We start from the raw sequence: 23,297 nt of genomic DNA on the forward strand, positions 1-23,297 counted from the left end.
CTTCTTTCCCTTGTCTAATTATTTTACTGGGAAAAAGGGACCAATGACCTTGCAGTTTGGTCCCTTCGCCCCCTCTTTTAAACCAACCAACCAACCAACTCATGTTTGATAGGAAACGCTATTGGTCTTCCCGCACCTCTTACCTGGCAGCTCGTTGTATTCACTTCCTTTTTGTTCTATGTGTTTTATGTGGTACCTCGTGGGGAGCAGATCAGGCCATCCTCCTCCGTATATACAGTCGGTTCTGTTTTTTGGGTCATCTTTTATGACAAGCTTATTTGTTTGCCCCATATCCTTCATCTGAAGGTGGCTGTTTTCAAACTCAATGTTCTTTGCTTCCTTGCCCACACTTGTCCTTTTTCCCGTGTTCTCTCCAGACCAACCACCCTTGGTTAGTTCCTCAGCTACGGATATGGACGGATCTCCCATGGCGTCTGAAAACCTCCATTGTTCCAATGGTGTTTTATTGTTTGCTCCTAATACACTTACAGGAGTTTCAGCATGCCATTGTTTTTTACACCTATATTGCTAAATCCACTGATCATGTGGTATATGCCTTTACATCTTCTGTTGGCATGGACCACCATCTCTTGCTTGCCATGTGTGCGGAACTGATGGCTATCTATTGGGCCCTCTGTTTTATTAAACAGTCCTTCCTCACATGGGTTTTGTTATGTATGGACTTAATGAGTGGCCTTCAGGCTATTGTTCGGTTTTCCCGCCACACCTCGGTCTCTGCTATCCCCGACCTTCTCACTGATCTTGGTGATGCTGCTTGTTCATGTCGACTTGCTTTGGGTTTCTGGGCATGTTGGTCTCCTGGGTAATGAACTCCCTGATCATCTGGCTGTGGGGAGGGGGGGGGGGGGGCGAGGCTCCTACCCTGCCGTTTTCCATAACCCCTCCATGGGTAGATTTGCAGCTTTACATCAAATCCCATTTTGCTGAAGTGTGTGCTGATTCGTGGTAGGCTATCCCCCTGTCTAATAAACTTTGCACCATCAAGGAAACTCCCACCACGTGGTGTTCTTCCCTCTTTCTCTCCTGATGGGACTCTACCATCCTCTGCCGTCTTTGCATGGCCATACTAAATTGACCCATGGGTTTTTACTCCGCAGTGAGCTGCTACCCTCCCCTGTTCGTGGTTGCAGGGCTCCACTCGTGGTGATCCATATTTTGCTGGACTGCCCCTGCCATTTCGCACCCATCATGTTAAATATGCCCTCCCACACTCCTTGTCTCTGGTGCTAGTGGACAACCCTCATATGGTTATGTCTGTCCTCAGCTTTCTTCGCAAAAGTGGTTTGTACTCTCAGGTATAAGTCCTTGAATTTTCCTCTACGGGTAGGTGTATCCCAACAAAATCCTGATGCTTCACCCACCTTGCCATGATACCGACTGCATTTCATCTTACCGACTGAGCTACTGCATACTGCACCTACATTATAATGAGAGGATTATGAAGTAAGAAATAACACTCAGAATTTGCGATTGTATGTATATTTCAGAAATGATACATAGGCTTCATTACATCAACTACAAAAACCACTGATCCATTTTTTGCAGTATTTTCTTAATAATTGTTAATTGTATGCACTACATTCTGCATGTATTTTTCTCAAACTGATGACTGCTCCTCTAGCTCCTCCTTTTGACACTGTATTGATACACAGTTCTAAATCATCTCTATGCACACTATACACACAGAGTGAGTCCGCATTATCTTTATACACAGTTTGAACACTTGGCAGCCCATGGTTCAGTCTTTCCAATATGAAGGATAGCACCATCTGTAGGCCAAGCAAGTTTGTAATGGAGGAGTGTTACAGACAAATGGACCAACATCCAGATCTCACCATGAGTGTTACCCCATCATATGTTGATGTTATACATAACGTCAGGCTAGCACAGTAAATGTCTGGAGGAGGAGAATACTCATGGGTCATCTGTTGGTTGAGGTAGGTTTCTGCATGACACAGTTCATCCCATTCCAACTCCATAAACTGCACTTTAACAATTTTTTGGTACATTTTCGATTTCTAACACAACACACCAGTCATTGACCACTGATGCTTCTGTACCATTATTTTGGCACTTTGAATTACTAGCTGTTAAATTATAAGTTGAAGTGAAAAGCACAAGTGCACTGGAATGAATCAGTAGCTTCTCATCCACCACATCAACACACTGTCCTTGCAGTAACACTGGAATGTTCTGAGATGGTGCGTATGTCAGTGAATAGTATTGACTTGTAACATGTGGTGTAGGGCTACGAGCACAGTTCGTCTGAGAGTCGGGGACTGGGTGGGTTTCTTCGTTCCACAAATTGATGAGTGGGATGGAATATAGCAGCTCGTTATCCTGCTCCAACTTGCTGGTCAGGTGCTATAGGATCCCATGAGGCTGCTGGCTCCGACACGTTGGGAGTTTGCTGCAGGTCCCGACGAGACATGCTGGAAGTCACTGCTGGTCCGGACAAACTGGAGACTGCTCCTGAACAAAGAAGAAGAAACAAATGCATCCACAGACAATGACAAAGAATTGAACAAGAAAGAGATCTTGACAAAAGGAAGAACTGCTACAAGCAGTAATAGTACCAAAGACATGTAATGAGTACTTACTTTTATGCCTCTTCTCTGATGCAGAGGCAAATAGGGATCTTGGCTGCTGTTGACACTTCATGGTTCTTCCACTCACTGAATGCGACTGAGAATGCCGGCCAGAGTGGCCATGCGGTTCTAGCCGCTACAGTCTGGAGCCGAGCGACTGCTCCGGTCGCAGGTTCGAATCCTACCTCAGGCATGGATGTGTGTGATGTCCTTAGGTTAGTTAGGTTTAATTAGTTCTAAGTTCTAGGCGACTGATGACCTCAGAAGTTAAGTTGCATAGTGCTCAGAGCCATTTGAACCATTTGCGACTGAGAGCACATTCGTCTTATATCACTCATCATCATTATCGCATGACAGGATTTAGTGTTCCCACATTCCTATTGGCTCCCACCGGTTTTCAGGTGGGGGCAGAGGTGAATTCCGTGTTCTTATTAGTTCCCAAGGGAATTAGTGCAGAAGGGGATGGGCGGGGGGGGGGGGGGGGGGGGGGAGCATTTTAAGTGGCCTCTGTGGCAGTTTCGTGAACTAGCTCACTGAGGGCCATACATCAATGTGAACACCTTTGGTTCACTCTGTCTGAGATAGCAGAATAGGACGAAGTTGTTTCCTACATTGCAAGCCTCTCTCCCAACTTGTGCGCGTGGGGATATGCGAGGCAGTCAGTGTGGCTGCTGCCCCTAGCATGCCCGCCTTGCGGTCGGTGCGAAGACATGATCAGATTAACAGTGTAATTACATGCGATGATTTATGTTAATGTTGATTTCGTGACAGTTTTCTTTGCGTGATCAAAAAAAAAAAACTATTTATGTATTTAATTACTTCTTTTCAATGTATTTTACAAGACCTGCATCTTCCAAAATTAAACAAACAGCAGAGAATGATGGTTTTTCCACGAAATAAAAGAAAGATCCAACTTCTATGAATTGAATTTTATTTATAAACAGTATATCATTTGCTATGTAATTGACATTGACTTGAATTTTGTTTGTGAGATCTTTCCTCTTCAGCACAGACTGAGTCTGTCTCTTGCCAAGTTCCAGGTGGCAGAGGGGAGGGGCTGTGGGATATCCTAGAATGGGAAGAGTTAATTAATTTATCGACTTAATTAATCAGTCAATGAATTTGATAATCAAAAGTGTGCTTGTAGTGGCGAGAGGGAGGGGTAGGGATTGAGGATTTCACAGAGGGTTGGAGGGGGGGGGGGGTGGTTTCTCATGAGGACAGATTGTCCCCAGTGGCGTATAAATCAACCTCAGGGAGTCATAAATCAATCAAGTTTGCTCCTGAATGTACGTAACCCTCACAAACAAAGTGTTGTAATACTTGCAATGCCCTACTACTTATATAAGTGTATTGATTGCTATCCCATGAGTTTTCTTACCTCAGTGTATAAATCAGTTATAGACAGTATGGTCACACAAACGAAGAATTTTTTTCTGAAACTTCATTTCAGATTTTGTAGCATGATTTTTATAACACTCCAATCCACAGTCAGAATATCTAGAAACGTTACCTCTCTCACACTGTATGCCCTATATTTTTATGTTGTTGTTTGTGTAATGTTCATCTGTCAGTGTTCACAAACAAGCTATTTCATGGTACAATACCCAAGTTTATTGATGTGGTCATTGACCCAGCCCCTTCATGATACATGCAGAAACTAAAACTTGCTGTCACCTGAAAACCACTCATTCATCAGTGACGAATTTCGAGTAACAACTTCATTTCTCTTGTTGGCATGTTAAAATTTGCATCTTTTGACAAAAGAAGGCAGAGGTTGCACAGTGTCACTTCGCTTGCCCCATGCGCTGGCTGGAAAACGAAGATGTGGACGATTGGGATGTAAAAATTATCTGCCCGCGTTTGAAAGACTTATGTGGACAAAGTAGAACAAAGTTAAAATAGATACTAACACCTGGCGAATGATGTCGAAGTACCTCGAAAGCCCTCTGCTGCCGGCTAAAATCTCTCTCTCTCTCTCTCTCTCTCTCTCTCTCTCTCTCTCTCTCTCTCTGTCTCTCACCAGAGCAGTAACGCCCTTTCTCAGGGAATTCCAATGTGTGGCCCCCATGGCACCTATCCTGTGCAGTGCTTTGATGTTTTGTCTCCTATTCTTGCTGACGTGATGTCCATAGTAGTTTACATTGATGTGTTATCTGCCACGAAAGCGATATGTGATGTAAAACTTGATGATGAAGCTAATCTTATTCCAGCCGAAGAAATTAACTTGGATTATGCTGTACTGACTGAGCTGAGAAATGTAAAAGTGGCAGCCAAAGTTATTTTAACTTTCAGTACTGATTGCAGGAACTTTGTGATTAAAATGTGCTCGAACTTCTTCCTAAAGTCACTTTTGAAGTATAGCATTTGTTGATACGTAAGTTTTTGTGATCCAGCTGTGGTAAATAGCAACCCAAGAACTAGCAAGAGTAGATTCTCAAATCTCTTACAGAAATCCTCTTCGTGGAATTGTATGACTGCTAAGGACTGTGATGGAGTTGAGAAAGAGATCTCACAACTTCATGGTAAGCATGAGTTTATGGACCCCTGTGCAACCTACAGGGTGACAATTATTGAGCTATATGAAAACAAAAAAACGTAAATTAATTACAAATTACAGCGTGCACACACTTTATTCAACATGTAAACGTCGCTACAGATATTTGGATGTAGGTTATGACATGTTCAATATGCCTGCCATCATTGGCGACGATATGGCGCAGACAAATAGCGAAATTCTGCACGACCTGCTGAAGTGTCGAAACATCGATGCTGTCGATGACCTGAATGGCTGTTTTCAGCTCAGCAGTGGTTTTAGGGTTATTGCTGTACACATTGTTTTTAATATAGCCCCGCAAAAGTGAGTTGCATGTGTTCAGATCTGGAGAGTATGGCAGCCAGTCAGAATGCGGTCCTCAAAGTGCTTCTCAAGCACATCAAACACTCTCCTGCTTCGATGTGGTCGAGCTCCGTCTTGCATGGACCACATCTTGTCGAAATCAGGGTCACATTGGATTATGAGAATGAAGTCATCTTCCAAAACCTTCGTGCACTATTCGGTAGTCATCATGCCATCAAGGAATATAGCACCGATTATTCCATGACTGGATATTGCAGCCGCGCGATTAGAGGTGCCATGTCACTGACTGCACGGCCCCTCTCGCCAGAGGGAGTGTGAAGTCTAGGGACCGATGACCTCTGCAGTTTGGTCGCTTAAGAACTCACACACATTTGAACACTGCGCACAACAGTGTCACCCGCGGAGGGGTGAAGAGACTTCTCAATCGCGAAAAGCGGATTCTCAGTCCCCCAAATGCGCCAATTTTGCTTATTGACAAACTCATCCAAATGACAGTGGGCTTAATCGCTGAACTAGGCTAGACCATAATGCCGGCCGCGGTAGCCGTGCGGTTCTAGGCGCTTCAGTCCGGAACCGCGGGACTGCTACGGTCGCAGGTTCGATTCCTGCCTCAGGCATGGATGTGTGTGATGTCCTTAGGTTAGTTAGGTTTAAGTAGTTCTAAATCTAGGGGACTGATGACCTCAGCTGTTAAGTCCCATAGTGCTCAGAGCCATTTGAACCATTTTCTTAAGACCATAATGCACAATCTATTTCCCATCATGCCTCGCGGCCAATTTGAACGTCCTAATGCAAACCGTTCAGAAGTTATGACTATTTTATTTCGTATAGTTCAACAATTGTCACCCTGTACAAGAGAAGTGAGACTGGAATTGATCACTTTTCGAGAGACTTACCAGCATTCGCTTTGTACAAAAGTTCTCATTTTGAGCCATGGTCAAGCCTTAGTAGAGTAATGGTTTTTTATTTTTATTTTTATTTTTATTTTTTTTTTTATTGAGAAAGAGTATATGATAGTCAGCCAACCAACCAAGTCATTGGTAGTCACACATCATGTATATGACGGCCAAAAATCGGCTGGCGATGTCTTCAAGATTGACGCTGGCAAGAGAATGATATTGGACTATCACAATGGACGATATCGGTATAGCGAGGTTTAAAGCAGAAGCAATGTGAAGATGACGAAGTTGACAGAGCTAGGCGGAATCTGTCCATCTCCCAGGTTGATGAACTGAAGGGCAAAATGTCACTGATACTGGCCGATAGGTCCACTGAATTGAATAGAATTAATGAAGAGATCACTTTTCTCACAAAGGAATTTTTACTGCATTTCATTGATTGATTTGTAATTGTTTTTGAGTTTTCATTATTCGACAGAACAATGAGTATTATTTGGCAGAGAAATGGCACTAGAAGTACCCCAGTGCTGTCGTTCTTATTTTACAAACTTTAATGTTTTGTTGTTCAACATATTCCTTTTACTTTTCGTGTCCGATCTGACCCATTATCTCGCCTGAAAAGTTCATAAATCCTGTATGGGAGAAGGTGTAAAAGCTTGCTGTTAATTCAAAGTTCGAATTAACTCGTTAATAAACATAGAAATCCTTTAACTAAAAATGGCTTTTATTTACACAACTTACCTGTTTACTTAACCTTCAAATCATAAATCCTGTAAAGGAGACAATAACTCGCTGTTAATTCACAATTAGAGTTAATAATATACTCATAAATACAGAAATCCACACTTTTTTTGCCTGTTTCTGTACAGCTCTCAAAATTTGTCAGGACAAAAAAATGCTAAAAAGGTATCTAGAAATCAGGAAATTGTCAGGCAGTTCCACTGTGGGCAACTTGGGGCCAGTGTTGCAAACACGTCGTTATTTTTTCCGTCAAACCAACACCCAAAAATCCGTCAAAATGAAATATCTCCATTTTCTTGCAAAAATAAAGAAAAATATCTTATTTTAAAACATTACACTCATTACTTTGTTTACGCATTGAGCAAACATTTAAAAATCAGCCAAAATCTGTCAAAATCAGATACCTCTGTATTTTATTGCAAATAAAAAGAAGAAATTAAAATTTATTTTAAACATGTACTCATTCCTAGTTTACAATTCCGACAAATATTTAAAAATCCGCTGAACTCGGACAGTGGAACAATAAGAAGCAAATTTAAATGCGCTCCATTAAATTTCGGGCGTGCAGTCGCACGCATTCAACTTCTGCTTCGAATATTTTGGCTGGTTAACGTTCAGTCATCTTCAGAATGAGCCGATAGACAAATGGCTGGACAGTATACAGACGAAATATATAGAAGAAGAAACCGAAATTATGCGCAACGCGCCCAAAATTTAATTGAGCAGTCCATTGCGCCACAAAAACGTGAAGATGCACAAATTTAAAGATATTTACTCACTTACGTTGATTAAAATAACAACAGTTCATCCACATCGTCTTCTGCCTCTTCTTCATTGTGCCTATTTGCTTCAAGGCATGCTCTGGTAAGACGTAATTATGGCAGCACTTGTTCACACGCCAAAGTCCGGCATGCACAGTGAGAACTGCGTTTACCATATTGGTTTTAAGTGTGTTCCTGAGGGGGGGGTTCCACATTGTTGAGCATGCTAAATGATCTTTCGAACTCGGCATTTGACCACGGTAACACCAAAAGCATCACTGCAAAATCTGAGAGCTTCTGAAATGGATTTTGGGAACTGGTGTCTTTATATGATGCGATCTCTTGTCAACGTTGGTACCGTATTGTCGACATTTTCCATTGAACAGTAGTTAATTTTGAGGACTGAAAGTCAATTTTTGTTATATCTGTGCCAGGTAATAGAAATTACTGGGCTAGTGAGAGTATACTTTCTTTCACCACTCTCAAACACTGTTCTGGAGCAATTATACACATTTTTTGCAAAACCTTGACACTATTCGGCAGTCTTTTCTGGAGCTCCTTTGTTACGCAAAGCAGAAATCTTCGTGTCTACTGTGATAAACTTTTTCGCTTTCTGTGTTAATTTTATATTCTTTCATCATATTTACCAATGAATCCTCTACTTCATGGCCAAGATAAATATTAGGGCATTTGTATTTTCTAACATCTACTGTTAGCAAAGCCCCCCCTAACACCAGGGACAACAATCTGCCTCGTAAGACCTACAATAAGAAGTACTAAGTCTTGCAGTAGCTTTGAACGGTCTGCAGTACTTGATTGGAATGATTTATTGACCTTGTGACATTCTTCTGATGTTGGTCTAAGAAACAGAAGATGTCCGGATATTTCAAAATGTGTCTGCAGTTCAAGCCACTGACTTAAAATGCGATTAACAGCAACTTCGATCGATAGCCACCTTGTGTCTGATTGGCGTATAATTTTAAGGGGTTCGGCTGCATCATTTAATGCTTTAAACAATTCCCTATACATGACTTGTCGAGAAGAAGATTTAGAAAACCAAGAATAAGTTTCACAAATTAAGAATTCAAGATTCCTTGGTAGCATTTGGGCAGCAGAGGACACTGCTAACTTAACTGAATGGCAAACACAGGGGATCAATACAAGATTAGGGACCACACATTTCAGTTTCTGATAAAACCCCATTGTTAATACCCACCATTACTGAGGTTTTATCCGTACCAATTCTTCTCATTTGTTTAATGTCTATACCATAGTCTGAAAGTAATGACTTTACTGCATTAACAATACATCCAGCATTCCCCTGTTCTAGTTCAATAGCTTTGTTGTTTTGAAAAATTTACAATGCGCGTAGTCAACAGTTTTGAGACAGCAATGCCTGTAGATTCATCTATAACAAGACTGAAATGTCCATTCCCAACATCGTTCTGTAGTTCAGATTTAAAGTGCTTGAAGAGAATGTTCCTGATCAAAACAGGGCTCTTCGTGTGGTGTAGCCGTAAAAGAGATGCATGGTAAGCACTTTGAAATAATTTCTTGGTTAGATTTGAAAGGTGATCAACGGATCTAATCGCATAGTTAGTGATTATCTACAAACGATGTAAGAGCAGCTACAGCAGTGCACGTTCATAAGTATGTTTCACAGACTGAAATGGAAATGTTGGCTGTCGTGAAGATGGAAAAAGGTTCAACTGCTTTTAAATGTTCCTCACGCCTTCCATGCAGAAGTAAATCTGACACACACACACACACACACACACACACACACACACACACACACACACACATTCAGGTTGCATTGGCAATATTTACACCGCGCACCACTAGGTTCCCCGGGCAACCACACACACACACACACACACACACACACACACACACACACACACATTCAGGTTGCATTGGCAATATTTACACCGCGCACCACTAGGTTCCCCGGGCAACTCTGAACAACCAATCCTTTAATTGTTTATTACTTCACCATTCTTTTATAAATTGTCGTACATACTGCCTGACATGCTTCTCAGACATGTTCAGCCAGTCGTAAAAACAAACAAAAAGAGCATTACATGCTATTTGTTAAACACACAATAAGTCACTACTACACTGTAGTCCGTAAACTAGTACGCAGCTCCCCAGTTACGATCTGTAGCAGTCGGCAGCAGCCGCAGAATTCGTGCCTTAGTGATTTGCAGATGTTCGTTGCTAACAGCGCAGCGTACCATTATCCGGTGTTGACTGCATTGTCGTCGTCATCGTTGATGAGCTGAGCTGTCTGTGTTTTTTTGCTCTAGATTCATTGTAATTTTTACGAAAATGCGTGACGATGCGCTTGCTGGCTCATCACGGGGGCTATCTTCTACTCCATTTCGGAAAAGAAAGCCGGTTATCAGGAGCTCATGGAAGCTCAAAACACAGGTTTAGGTTGCCTGCACTGGGGGCTTGCAATGGAGTTTGTTCTCCCCCCCCCCCCCCCCCTCTTCTCTTTGCCCCCACGCAATCCACCACTCCACGCAGCATATTTTCCAGAATAAGCGGCAATAACTCGTAGAGCAAAGCATATTTTTGTTAGTGTGCTGCTGGTGCTATAGGCATGTATCGTATATTTAAAGCCAGTTCGAATCCTGATGGTGGATGATACTTTCGCTACCAGTATTTGGCCGGCCAGGGGAGGAGACATGGTAGTTTAAACTTCCTGATCACCAGTTTTTGCGCCAATGTCCCGGATTTAAATTCCAAACCTCTCCACATCTCTCATGAAGAGAAGACATAAGACACTGTTGATGATGATTCGTCCATCGGATGGGGACGTTAAGTTCGGTGGCCCCCTTCATGCTTTCCGAGAGAATTACGCTATGTCCAAGCACTGAGTTTCAACCTCTCCCTCCTCATGCATAAAAACACAAACACGACACACTACCAGCACTCATCGCAGTCATCCCCTAAGTACAAAAACACGCTCGAGACTTAGTAACAGGTCGGAGGAGGGCAATGGCAAACTACCTCCACTCGGGTGGCTTTTGAGGATTCCTGCTTCTGCTTCCTACGCTCAGTTCGTGGATATGGGACTCTTACTTACTACTGTATCTTTGCTTAGAACAGAAATTAGAGCCATTTGCCACTGCATTATGTTGGCTTTTTCTCAATTTGCCAGTCATCAGAGATGTTTGATACTGTTAGCTAAAAATAGCCATGTGCATTGCTCAATAGGAAGGAAATCTAAGAAGTTATTTTCAGTTCAGTTTTCTGATATATTTTTCATTTATTTAATTTGAACGAACAAATCAGAAATACATCCCGCTTTTGCATCACACGGAGTAAAACTTAACGAGTTTTAGTGCAATACATCCATGGCACACTCTTGCAGGTGCACAAAGATTTGCATTCGTAATAGTTTTATCTAACAAGGGGACCCTCCATACTGTAAATTACGGATTTTGATGCGCTTCAAATATGTTGTAGAGGCACTTATGCTGAGTGCCTGGCTATCCGGTTTTTTAGCGACGGGCCTTGGTTTTTGAGAAAATAGATTTTGAAGTTCATTGCCCGCTCTCTATACTCGTAATATTACATATATTTCTGGCTAGTCAGCGTAGCGGAGTGGGAAAGGTTCATGGCTACCACTCTGGAAGTACCGTGTTCGAATCCTGCTCGTGTACTTTTAGTTTCCAAAATCGACCGAATATTTCAATTTTATTTGAAAGAATATCAACAAACAGTGCAAGGTGTGCGAAATTACAAAGATATATTCAGTTATTAATTTTTTCAAATATTCATTTCCTTTGTGGTTCGCAGTTGGAGTTCCAAATGTTCGTACAACAGTCGCTTCTTGTATAAGTATGTACGTTCATATCGCCGCCGTGTTAATGATGATGATGATGATGATGATGATGATGATGATGATGAGGCAAGGTCCTAGTGGAGGTGGTTTGCCATTGCCTTCCTCTGACCGTAATGGGGATGAATGATGATGATGAAGAAGACACAAAAACACCCAGTCATCTCGAGGTAGGAAAAATCCCTGACCCCGCCGGGAATCGAACCCGGGACCCCGTGCTCGGGAAGCGAGAACGCTACCGCGAGACCACAAGCTGCAGATGTGTTACCGATACCCACTGACATTACACACAAGCTTCTTGTTGCCATATATTGGTTTGTTTGGAGAGGAAGTATCTTCAAAACTTCAGTTCACACAATAACACTGGCTCGCCTTGCAGGCGGGTTAGGTATAAAGGATGTACGCACTCAGTGTCTTGCAGTCTTCATAACTAGAACATCCAAAATAATCAGTACCGACCAGACTGGGACATCCAAGAGTCTATTCAGCTACTTAACACTTCAGGATGTGAGGGCACCAATTAACGTTGGGCACATCAACCAACAGCTGGGATACGTCCGTGTCTACTTCACGGAAATCACCTGCACCAGTCGCCTAAACATTTTAGTACCTCTATACTTTACTTTGAACTGACAAAGAGACAGCAAAGAAATCTGATCGAAAAGAAACACCTGGATAAAACATGAAACATACATGGGCAAATATCACCAACCCCATTCTTAAGTTGGCCATAGCTGATGTATAGTATGACATTTTAAATGAAAAGTTCACCACAGGCAAAAAGATGCATAAAATTAACCATTGACACCTTATAGACACATTGGCTCACCCCTTCGTTTGTAGAGAGAACATCGTGATATGGAACTGGACGAGGAAAAAGCTTTTGATTATTAACAGGACGACAGAGTGTGCGATCACTATTGACAATGAGTTACACTCGGGCTGGCACTTCTTCCGTGCCGCGAAGAACAATAGTTACTTGTGGCTACTCTGACAGTGTGTGTACTACATTTTTACGCCACAACTGGCAGACCTCAAAGCATTCATTTTGTATATTCAGGAAAACATCATAATTTGAAAAAAAAAAACATCCTAAGTACAAACAGTGGTTCCAAAAATTTCTTACTTGCACTTTACCTCAAAAGTGAGAGTCGTTCCACATTGTATTATTTCATGTTCGGAAAAATGACTTACACATAGTTGAGGAGCGCAAGCATGATAAAGCCACATATATACACGCCACTCAAGAAAACTGTAAATAGTCAAAGGAGAAGTGTTATGTAATTTGTTGGAGAAATCTTTTCTTTGCTTTTATTTTCTGTATTTTAAACTGATGGTTACATATTGTTGTGAAGTAGATTTCATTTCCAAGTGGTGAGAAGCTACCACTACAGAAGAAGCAACTTTTGTTCCTTTTCTTTATGTTTATTTCTTGTGGATAGCATTCGTGCGCAACATTCATTTGGATATTAAAAGAAGAAACCCAGTACCTGAATGTGATACCCTCCTCATATTCTGATGCACCCAAGCTGAGAGAAAGGATCTTTCAGAGCGTGACACGAGAGTTCAGAGAAGATAAACAGAGAAACCCAAACTCTTGGAAACCAGAGTGTGAACACATACCTGACACAAAACGTAAAACAACAACCTACCCTTCGAGAAGACCAACTTGAAGCAGTCATGCAACGAAGGTGCAGATGGCTGCGGCTACACTTCACGTGGATACCATATCCACTTGATCGATGGCTGTCCTTCGTAAGAGCAGCCTGAAGCTGTACATCTCATGCTATGATTACAATCTTACAATGAAATAATTGAATGAATAATGAATGTGATGTACATTTTTAAAAGTGTAGTTATTGTGCTGTTGGCCACTCTTGAACAAATTTCTCTATAATGGTATGAGTTGTAACATTTTTAACACTCGAATGCCCAGAGGGGTCAGAATGACCCTTTTCGGTTTTTAAGTGCTAGCTATGTTTTGAAGAATGATTCAAGCAACATTTGCTTTTGTGACATTTATTTATTTGGCATGTACTTTTGTTATGTTCAAAAACAGTGCACTTCACCTGATTGATGATCACTTTTTTCCAGTTTTACCTTTAACGCCCACAGGGGACATATTGACCCCTTTAGAAAAAGCTATAATTTTGTTTATAGTTATACCATACATTTATCTCATGCTTTCTCAAGCCTTGGTTACTTTACTCTGTAGTGCAATAATTTACTCTCGTTCATATTATTGCCATATCAAATGACAACAATTTACTCGATTCACCATTGTTCGTCATTCCCTTGTAAGGATCAGACTTTCAAAGGTGATTGTGAGCTGATTGTGAGCTGCAGATTGAAATGAATCGGAAGGAGGATGTATGAGAGGAAGAGATTCTTGCAGAGTTACAAAGAGTTATGGAGTGTGATTCAGATAGTGGCGAACTTTTTTCTGACGATTCAGGGAAGAATTTTTACCGCAGACAGTGAGAGAAGGTGAATCATCTCATACTAATGATTCTGATATTTCAGATAGAAATAATGAAAGTTTACAGTCTAGTAAGTATATTATTATTACTGCTGCTAGTTTATAATTATCATATTGTTATCTACATATAATGTTACTGTGCTTAATTTAGGTTTTATGTTGGCTTTCTTACATTTGTTCTATTATTCTTGCTCTATAGGTCATGAAGAATCCTGTAACAGAAGAGGAGATAACCTTCTTCCTCGGAGTGTAGAACAGTGACTGCTGCTTCATCGACTGACGAAAGACATAAAGAAGTTGCTCTTGGTGGAACAGTCTTTATAGAAGCAGTGCCTAATTCACAAGGTGTGTGTCTTCCTAATCACAATATTTTGAGAGAATCTCCTGGACCTACTCCACGTGCAAAACGAAATGTAAGTGATGAACTTGTATCAAGTGCTTGGCACTTGTTCATAGACAAGTATATAATCAAACATATCTTGAAATGTACTATAACAGAGGCACACAGAGTACTAGGAAATGACAGCTGGTCAATGACCACAGAATAAATAGAAGCATTTATTGCAATTACTTATGCGAGTGGTTGCCGAAGTACAGACCTTCACAGCTTATGGCCAGATTCCTCGGGTCTACCATTTTGTGTGGAAACCATGAGTAGAAATAGATTCTGTGAGATTATGAGATTCCTGAGGTTTGATGAGAAGTCTACACACACTGTACGATTACAGAATGATAAGTTTGCATTGCTTCCTGCTGTCTGGAACAAATTAATAGAAAACTGTATGATGTGTTACAAACCTGGAAGTGACATAACAGTAGATGAACAGCTCTTTCCAAGTGAAACAAGGTGCCTGTTCACACAATTCATGGCTTCAAAGCCTGACAAGTATGGGCAAAAATACTAGTTAGCTGTAGATGTTGAAAGCAAGTACAGACTCAGTGGCTTCCCTTATCTTGGTAAGGATACTGCACGTTCCCAAGATGAAAGGATTTCTGGGCGAAGGCAGAAATGTCACTACAGACAATTACTTCACGTCACTCAAACTAGCCAAAAATTTGAAAGAAAAATCAACCTCCATTGTAGGAATAGTAAATAGAGCAAGAAGAGAGATACCACATGCTATGTAGTCCTTGAAGAGTTCTCTGTATTCCACAAATGTTTTAAAACATGATGATATTTCCTTGACAGTCTATCAAGGAAAGAAAGCAAAAAATGTGCTCGTAATGTCTTCCCTTCGTCCTAGTGTTACCATAAATACAAATGAGAAAAATCTCCGGAAACTGTATGTTATTACAACAAAACAAAATTTAGGGTTGACATAGTAGACAAAATGGCAAGGCAGTATTCAGTCAATACTTCCTCAAGAAGAAGGCCAATGGACTCTTCAATATCTTTGATCTAGCAGGAATAAATGCATATGTAATATTTAGGGCTGTTACTGGGAGGAAGATCAAAAGAAGACATTTTATTCAGCAGCTTGCAGATGAAGTACTCTCTGAGTATGTGAAGAGTTGCTTTCCTCGTATGACAACAGACAAGTATGAAATGAATCAAATGAAGATGAAGACGAAATGCCACAGAAGCACCGTAAATGTTAAGTTCTAAACTTCTGCAAATGTAATAAAACTATTTCCAAGTGCAGTGAGTGTAAGATGATGGTTTGTGGAAAATGTACAAAGAAAAATGAATAAAAATGTGTCAATTGTGTAAAACAATAAAGTAACTGAAATTTATGTACACATGAAAAGTTCAGATTTTTTTGAATTTAGGAGAAGGAAAAGCCTGTCACTTGCACACACTTGTTTGGGTGTTACCAGGTTCAGTGAAATTCATGTATATGTCTTTTTATTCACAACTCTGTATCTGAAATGGCTATAAATCTTGTAAACATTAAAATATAATAAATGCTTAAAATTTCGAAATAATAGTTCAGAAAACTTTTTTTAAATGGTAGGAGTGAAAATGACCCCTGTGGGCATTCGAGGGGGCAGGCAAAGTCTGGGCATCCGAGTGTTAATGTGGTCAAGCTCTGTAATATCACTGGTGTGAATATACAAAGTTAAAAAGGGTATTGGTACCGACCTCACGTGCAAAAGCTTGTGTTTTCAAAACATGTTAGGTGCTTTGAATTTTTTTATTTGTAAATCTTTATGGAAATGACTTAGATCATTATTTTTATTCAATTAATTGGTTTAAATGTAATTTTATTCTGTTCGTTTGTACCTTAAATTAGTCATCATATGAAGTACGTCATTTGCTCAAATTTGGCTTTCTATCAGTCTTCGTCATTTGGAATCCTTGTTCATGTGATATTGATTATTGTTATCTATTAACTTCGATTTAATTTCTTCCGTATTATCACCTTATGTCTTCGTCCATGTTATTGCATTCATTATTTCCATTTCTCATTTTGCTTGAATTTAGTTTTACTTATAATCCCTGTTTTTATTTAAATCATCATCCATGTTATTTTGTCTATAGTGCAATAAGAATGCTTGTTAGATGATTGCCATTCAAAAAATTGTACATCTTCTAACGAAAAATACAATCTTGACACCACTGCACAGTATATATAAATAGGTCATTTAGTCTTTTGTTTTTTAGCTGACTGATCTTCATTTTCAATGTTTAAACATTATGATAGATATATAAAATAATTAAATTCACATGCACAAAGATTTCAAATGGAAAAAGAATTATGAGAAGAAAAAAAGTTTTTATGTTGATTAGAAAGACGTGACGAAGGAATACAAATAAAAAAGTTGTTTGTAAAAAGATCAGTTGAATAAAAATAGTAATCAGTCATTTCGATAAAGATTTAATAACAAAAATATTTAACTGGGATTTCTAGTACTCGAACCGACAACCTTTGGCGTGTCAGGTCAGTACCTTAACCATTGCGCTATGCAAGTAGTCGGTATATACATGTTATTTTGAAGGTTACACAATATGATACGAAACACCGAATTTTTTTTTCATTGATTATTCGCAGAGGAGGCTCCCACCAGGGTGAATGGCTGCAGTAAACAGAATTATGAGTTGGATGGGGGGGGGGGGGGGGGGGGGAAGGGGGGGAGGTGTTGGTAGGAATGAGACATCAAAAACTGAACTAAATAACCATTTAGAGTGCAGAAATGATTGGTTTGAGACATCAAAAACTGATGTAAATAGTGGTCTGGGCAGTAAAATCGATGCCACAAATACCAAGAGCTGAGGAACGAAATTTTAAATATAAGGGGATATCAAATAGTTCCTGTTCACAGGCTGTACAGACCAGCATTGGTATGCCAGTCAGGTAAAATTGCCATGAGCATTGAGACAATTGTCCCACCGATGCACCAGATTAAAGATACCCATTTGGTAAAACACTGTGTCTTGCTGTAGGAAGAAGTTCGTAACTGCCTGCTGCACTTTGTCATCCAATAGGAATTGTCGACCTTTCAAGGCCCTTTTTAAGGATCCAAAGGTGTGATAATTGCATGGAGAGATATCAGGACTATAGGGAGGGTGCTAAAGTGCATCCCACTTTAGTTCATGTAATTGATGAGGCTGGCCTCTCTGGTCAACAAGGGTCTTGTACCAAATGACGACCAGCAGGGAACTTGGCACACCATTCAACAACAGTGGTTTTTGACAGATGTGCTGCCTCATACACTTCTTTGTACTCAGATAGATATCTACCGATATAACAGCCAAAAAAAGAATAACAGCACATTGGTCCTGTTTGGGTGCATTTGCTAATAAATTGAATTGTAAACATGGTAAGAACCCATGTATGTTTTAGTTCATAAGACACAATTGATGACCTCCATACAATTTGTATTGTTATACAGATGAATAAACATATCAATCAGTCAATCAATCAATTAATAACCTCACCATAGTTCACTTTTACCATGCACTTGCCAGAAAGACATGAATGCCACATTAATCTCTTGCCTTTATGTTGGTGCTTACATACCCACATCAGATTTGTGCAACATTGCATGTACACTGCAGCAACGTCCTCAAATGGAAACTTTTTTGTGGCCCCTTATTCTAATATTTTAGTTGCTGAAGTAAGAGAGGATGTCAGGAAATATAAACTGGTTGCACAGTCGGAGCACAGACAAACTGATGCATGGGGTAATACACTGGAAGGTGAAGTAATTAAATTTAAGACAAATTTTACTGATACTGGAGAGAAAATTGCAAAAAGTTTTCAAATAGTGCATAACATGTTAAAACATGAAAGCCATGTATTATGATCAGAATTGGGTCAAAAAATCAAAACCTTGAATATAAAATCAATAATTTAGAAATTGAGATGGAAAATCAAATCTTGGTAATTAATGATAAAAGTGGAGGAAGTCACAACTAGCAATGTGGAAGTGTTTAGTAATAATAATGTAGGTAATGTTTGTAGAAATGTAGCTGAATTGGAAGAAACTTTTTGCTGCTAAAAGTTTCAGTAGTAACTGTTGTGGGATGTGTGCCAATGCACCATTCAAAAATTTTCCTGGTGGTAATAAATTTCACACAGTTGATTTTCTGCAACATTGTTGTGACAATTTTGTTAGTGGTATGACTGATTTTGGCCAAACCAATATAATACTACAGAGATCACTAGTTTTGAAAAAAAGGTTTTTGAATAAATTCTGATCAGAAACTGAACAAGCTAGGATTGAAAATGAATTCTTAAATGCACCTAATTATGAAGAACATAATGGTAGTATGAAAGACGTTTGTGAGAAGCAACTGAGACAATGAATCCACCTAGATAAACCATTTAATGGGCTTACACAAATGGATGCATTAAAGAGGGGATTATGTAGGAAAGTGCTATGAGGTTTCATTTGTGGGCCAGATGATTCTATTGAACAATTTTTGAAATATGTAGGTAAACTAGACGAGCCATTATAGAGGCATGATAGATACAATTTTAATCAGAATAGGTATGGATGGACTCGCCATGGGAGGTGAAATAAAAACCACAATAATACAGGTAATTATGGAAGGGAAGAGGGGGGAAATAATAGAAATATGAATAAGAATAGAAAATGTGAAATTAGAAATAGATCATAGGAAGGAAATAACAGACCATTTAACCAAAGTGGATATGAAAACAGGTGCTAAGGATCAGATAAATTATGGATCATCCAATTGGGAACCTGTCACTTTCATGTGAGGGAAAAATAGAGGAAATCAGGTTAATTTTAACAAAAGAGATTTTGAGAGGAGGAGAAATTTTGAATCCTACAAGCAACAAAATAAAAACAAGGATGAATATGAAATAAATAGACTATGTTTTGATGGGATATTTTGGGGGACAATGAACATTGACATGTATCGGCAAAATTGGAAGGAGGTTACTCAATGTTGAATTAGAATCAGTTGTAGAGTCACTAACAAGTCTTTACTGCATGTGTAATGAAGTTTTAGTAGGAGAGGAGAGAACTGACAAGAGGTTTGATGAATTTGGATTACATAACTTAATGATTGAGGTTGTAGCAGATGCAACATGGGAATTTACTGTCTCTAATGTTGAAGCTTGTGAACCTGCCAATCATGCACCTAGAGAGGAAGTTATGTCAGATAGTAAAAGTAAGAAGGGTGAAGAGGGTATCTTATATGGTTATAGTGAGGTTAGTGGAGAAGATGCTATTGTTCATAGTACACTCATGCTCATAAATTAATGATAATTGCAGAATGTGGTGCCACACAACGTGACATTACAGAAATCTGGCTCTAATAGCATAGGCACATAGGCAACACACACAATACAGATCTGTAAGTCCATGGTATTGGTGATACGTTGAGAAAACTGTCCCAAAACGTGCTACAAAATGCCACTGTTTCCTGCACACGTACGCTGACATCAGTATGGGATATGATCACCATGCACACATACACAGGCCGCACAACGGGTTGGCATACTCAGGATCAGGTGGTCAAGCAGTTGCTTGGGTGTAGCCTCCCATTCTTGCTGCATCAGTGGCTGTTGGAGCTCCTGAAGTGTCGTAGGGGTTCGAAGACGTGCAGTGATATGTCGACCGAGAGCATCCCAGATGTGCTTGATGGGGTTTAGGTCTGGAGAACAGGCAGGCCACTCCATTCGTCTGATATCTTCCGTTTCAAGGTACTCCTTAACGATGGCAGCTCAGTGAGGTAGTGCGTTATCATCCACCAGGAGGAAGATGGGACCCACTGCACCCCTTAAAAGGCAGATATACTGGTGCAAAATGACGTCCCGATACACCTGACCATTTACAGTTCCTCTGTCAAAGACATACAGGGGTGTATGTGCACCAATCATAACCCCAAACCACGACCTCCATACAGGTCCCTTTCAAGGAGATTAAAGGGTTGGTATCTGGTTCCTGGTTCACGCCAGATGAAAACCCAATGAGAATCACTGTTCAGACTATACCTGGACTGTCAGTGAACATAACCTGGGACCATTGTTCCAATGACCATGTACTGTGTTCTTGACACCAGGCTTTACGGGCTCTCCTGTGACCAGGGGTCAGTGGAATGCGTGTTACAGGTCTCCGGGTGAATAAACCATGACTGTTCTGTCGTCTGTAGACTGTGTGTCTGGAGACAACTGTTCCAGTGGCTGTGGTAAGGTCCCGAGCAAGGCTACCAGCAGTACTCCGTGGCTGTTTGCGGGCACTGATGGTGAGATATTGGTCTTCTTGTGATGTTGTACACTGTGGACGTCCCGTACTGTAGTGTCTGGACATGTTTCCTGTCTGCTGGAATCGTTGCCATAATCTTGAGATCACACTTTGTGGCACACAGAGGGCCCGTGCTGCGGCCTGCTGTGTTTGACCAGCCTCCAGTGGCCCTAGTATTCTACCCCTCATAACATCATCAATATGTGTTCTTTGAGCCATTTTCAACACGCAGTCACCATTAGCACATCTGAAAACGTCTGCACTCTTACTCGCTGCACCATACTCTGACATGCACCGACACACCTCTACGTATGAGGACTGCTGCCAGCACCATTGTGCGACGACCGCACGTCAAATGCACCACATGGTCATACCCCAAGGTGATTTAAAACGGCAAACCAACCACCAGTGTGTTGTTTCCCCATGTATCAGCATTATCTTCAATTCATGAGCATGAGTGTAGTTAGGATAATGAAGATGTTGTCAGAGGTATTGAAGAGAAAATAGGAAATGAGACTGACTTTTATGGAGAATTAGATGGCATGATTTATGTGGAAGTTGAAGTGTTAATAGATGGTAGGTATGGGGACTGCAATGAATTCATGCAGGGAGGCCAGAGCTATGAAAGGAAGACACAGGAGAGTGAGATTCTACTAGTTGTATCAGTAAAACAGTAAACTGTTGTAAGGATGGGAGGGAGTTTGAAAAAATGTATATATAATGAAATTTTAAGGATAGTTTGGGATCATTATGATAATGAAAGGAGTGATAGTAGAATAAAAGTTACTCTGCAAAACCTACGTGAAAGCTTGTGTCCAGAATGGTGGGAAGAGACAAGAAATACTTTAGAGAACTTAGAAAAAAACTGATATATCTGTGAGTACCATGCAACTGAGAACAGAAATACACACAAAAAAAGATGAGGTAAAAGATACGGGATTCAACGAAGTTGAGAAGGGTCTTTCGTATAAAACAGAAAGAAAAGGTGATAGTGACATGTATGGAAACCCATACACTCATATTGAAACTGATAACTAGGAAAGTTAGTGTCAGTTTCATACAGGGAGTTCAGTTTGTGTAGTGGTCCTGAAAAATTAAGGGATGGAGTAAATTTGCTGAGTTACCTGTAATAGTGATTAAGATTAGAGGAGTTACTTGAAAAAGTAATAAAATAGCAAACAAACAAATGTCACCGTGATTTAAAATCAGTAAGATAAGATTTATCCAGGGATGCTTTGTGATACCTGATTTGAGCAAGGAAATTATTTTGGGCATGAACTGGACTGTTAAAGCTAGAGTAGGATTCTGTTGGACAAATAAGGTCGTATACTTTACTGAACCTAGAAGTAGAATTTCTTCATAAAGTTGATCATAGTATATAGCATAAATAATAATAATCAGATAGGAGGGTAAAGTGTATAGGTGATAGAGGACACTTGAAAGAGGAGGAGGTTAGTTTAAATGAGAGGAAAGATTTAGAATATTATCATAGTTTAGTTGCAACCAAAGTAGAAGGTGCTGAGAAACTTAACCAAAGTCAGACAGAGGATTCAAGGAAGTTTTTGTGTATACTGTAATGTATTTAATGAGAAACTAGGAAAAGTGGAGAATTACCACTGTAAACTTAAATAAAGACCACAGGAACCAATTTTGTTAAACCTTATGGAATACCTATCTCAAGAAGAGAGGCTTTAGAAAGAGAAGTACAAAAAAATGTAAGTTGGGTACTTACTGAAAGGAGTTGCAATGAATAAGTAACCCAAACATTGTGTTATGTAAAACATTTGGAGGGATATGCCTTGTATTGCATTCAGTACACTTAAACAAAATATTAGAGAGAGAAATTGAGCATTCTGAAAGTAAAGATGAATTATTGCATAAATTTAAAGCTGCAACTTGCGTAACTAGTGGTGATCTTACCTCAGGTTTTCATCTGATCTCATTTAAACCCAATTTCAGAAAATATACTGCTTTCCTATGTGGTGGTAGATTTTATCAATACTGTATTGCATCATTTGGATTAAATATTTACATTGCAGAGTTTATACGATGCTTAGATTTTGTTCTGGGGAAAGAATTACTTGCAAGATTGATTATTATATAGGTGATATTTTAATCACAGGAAAAAGTTGGAAAAAGCATTTCGAATTGTTAAGAAAGTAGGAAGGAAATTAAGGGAAAGGGGGGGGGGTTATGTCATTGAAGTTGGAAAAGTGTAAATTTGCTGTGAAGAAGTTAAAATTTCTTGGCCACAGCATTACTGTGGAAGGAATTTTGCTTGACAGTGATAAGATTTTAGCCAAAGCAAAATTTCATTCCTATAAGTCGAAAAGAGGAGTTAATATCATTCTTTGGGTTAGCTAGTTTTTGCAGAAAATGTGTAAAGACTCGTGTTTTAAACACATCTTGTCTGAATAATCTTACAAAAAAGACTG

The 23,297-nt window shown here is 39.9% G+C and overlaps 1 protein-coding gene across 2 annotated transcripts in view; it reads left to right on the plus strand.

The window, feature by feature from the left end:
- Window positions 1-23,297, plus strand: part of LOC126184627 (exocyst complex component 1) — a 254,800-nt gene that overhangs the window by 7,894 nt on the left and 223,609 nt on the right. Inside the window, exon 2 of one of the 2 annotated variants that reach the window (XM_049927094.1) lies at window positions 14,402-14,547. The exons of the other annotated variant lie outside the window; for it this stretch is intronic. The gene's annotated coding sequence lies outside the window, so the exon portion shown is untranslated. The remainder of the gene's footprint in view (window positions 1-14,401; window positions 14,548-23,297) is intronic. 2 annotated transcript variants of the gene reach the window in all.

The sequence above is a fragment of the Schistocerca cancellata genome, chromosome 4 (assembly GCF_023864275.1).
Source record: "Schistocerca cancellata isolate TAMUIC-IGC-003103 chromosome 4, iqSchCanc2.1, whole genome shotgun sequence".
Classification (NCBI taxonomy): Eukaryota; Metazoa; Arthropoda; class Insecta; order Orthoptera; family Acrididae; genus Schistocerca; species Schistocerca cancellata.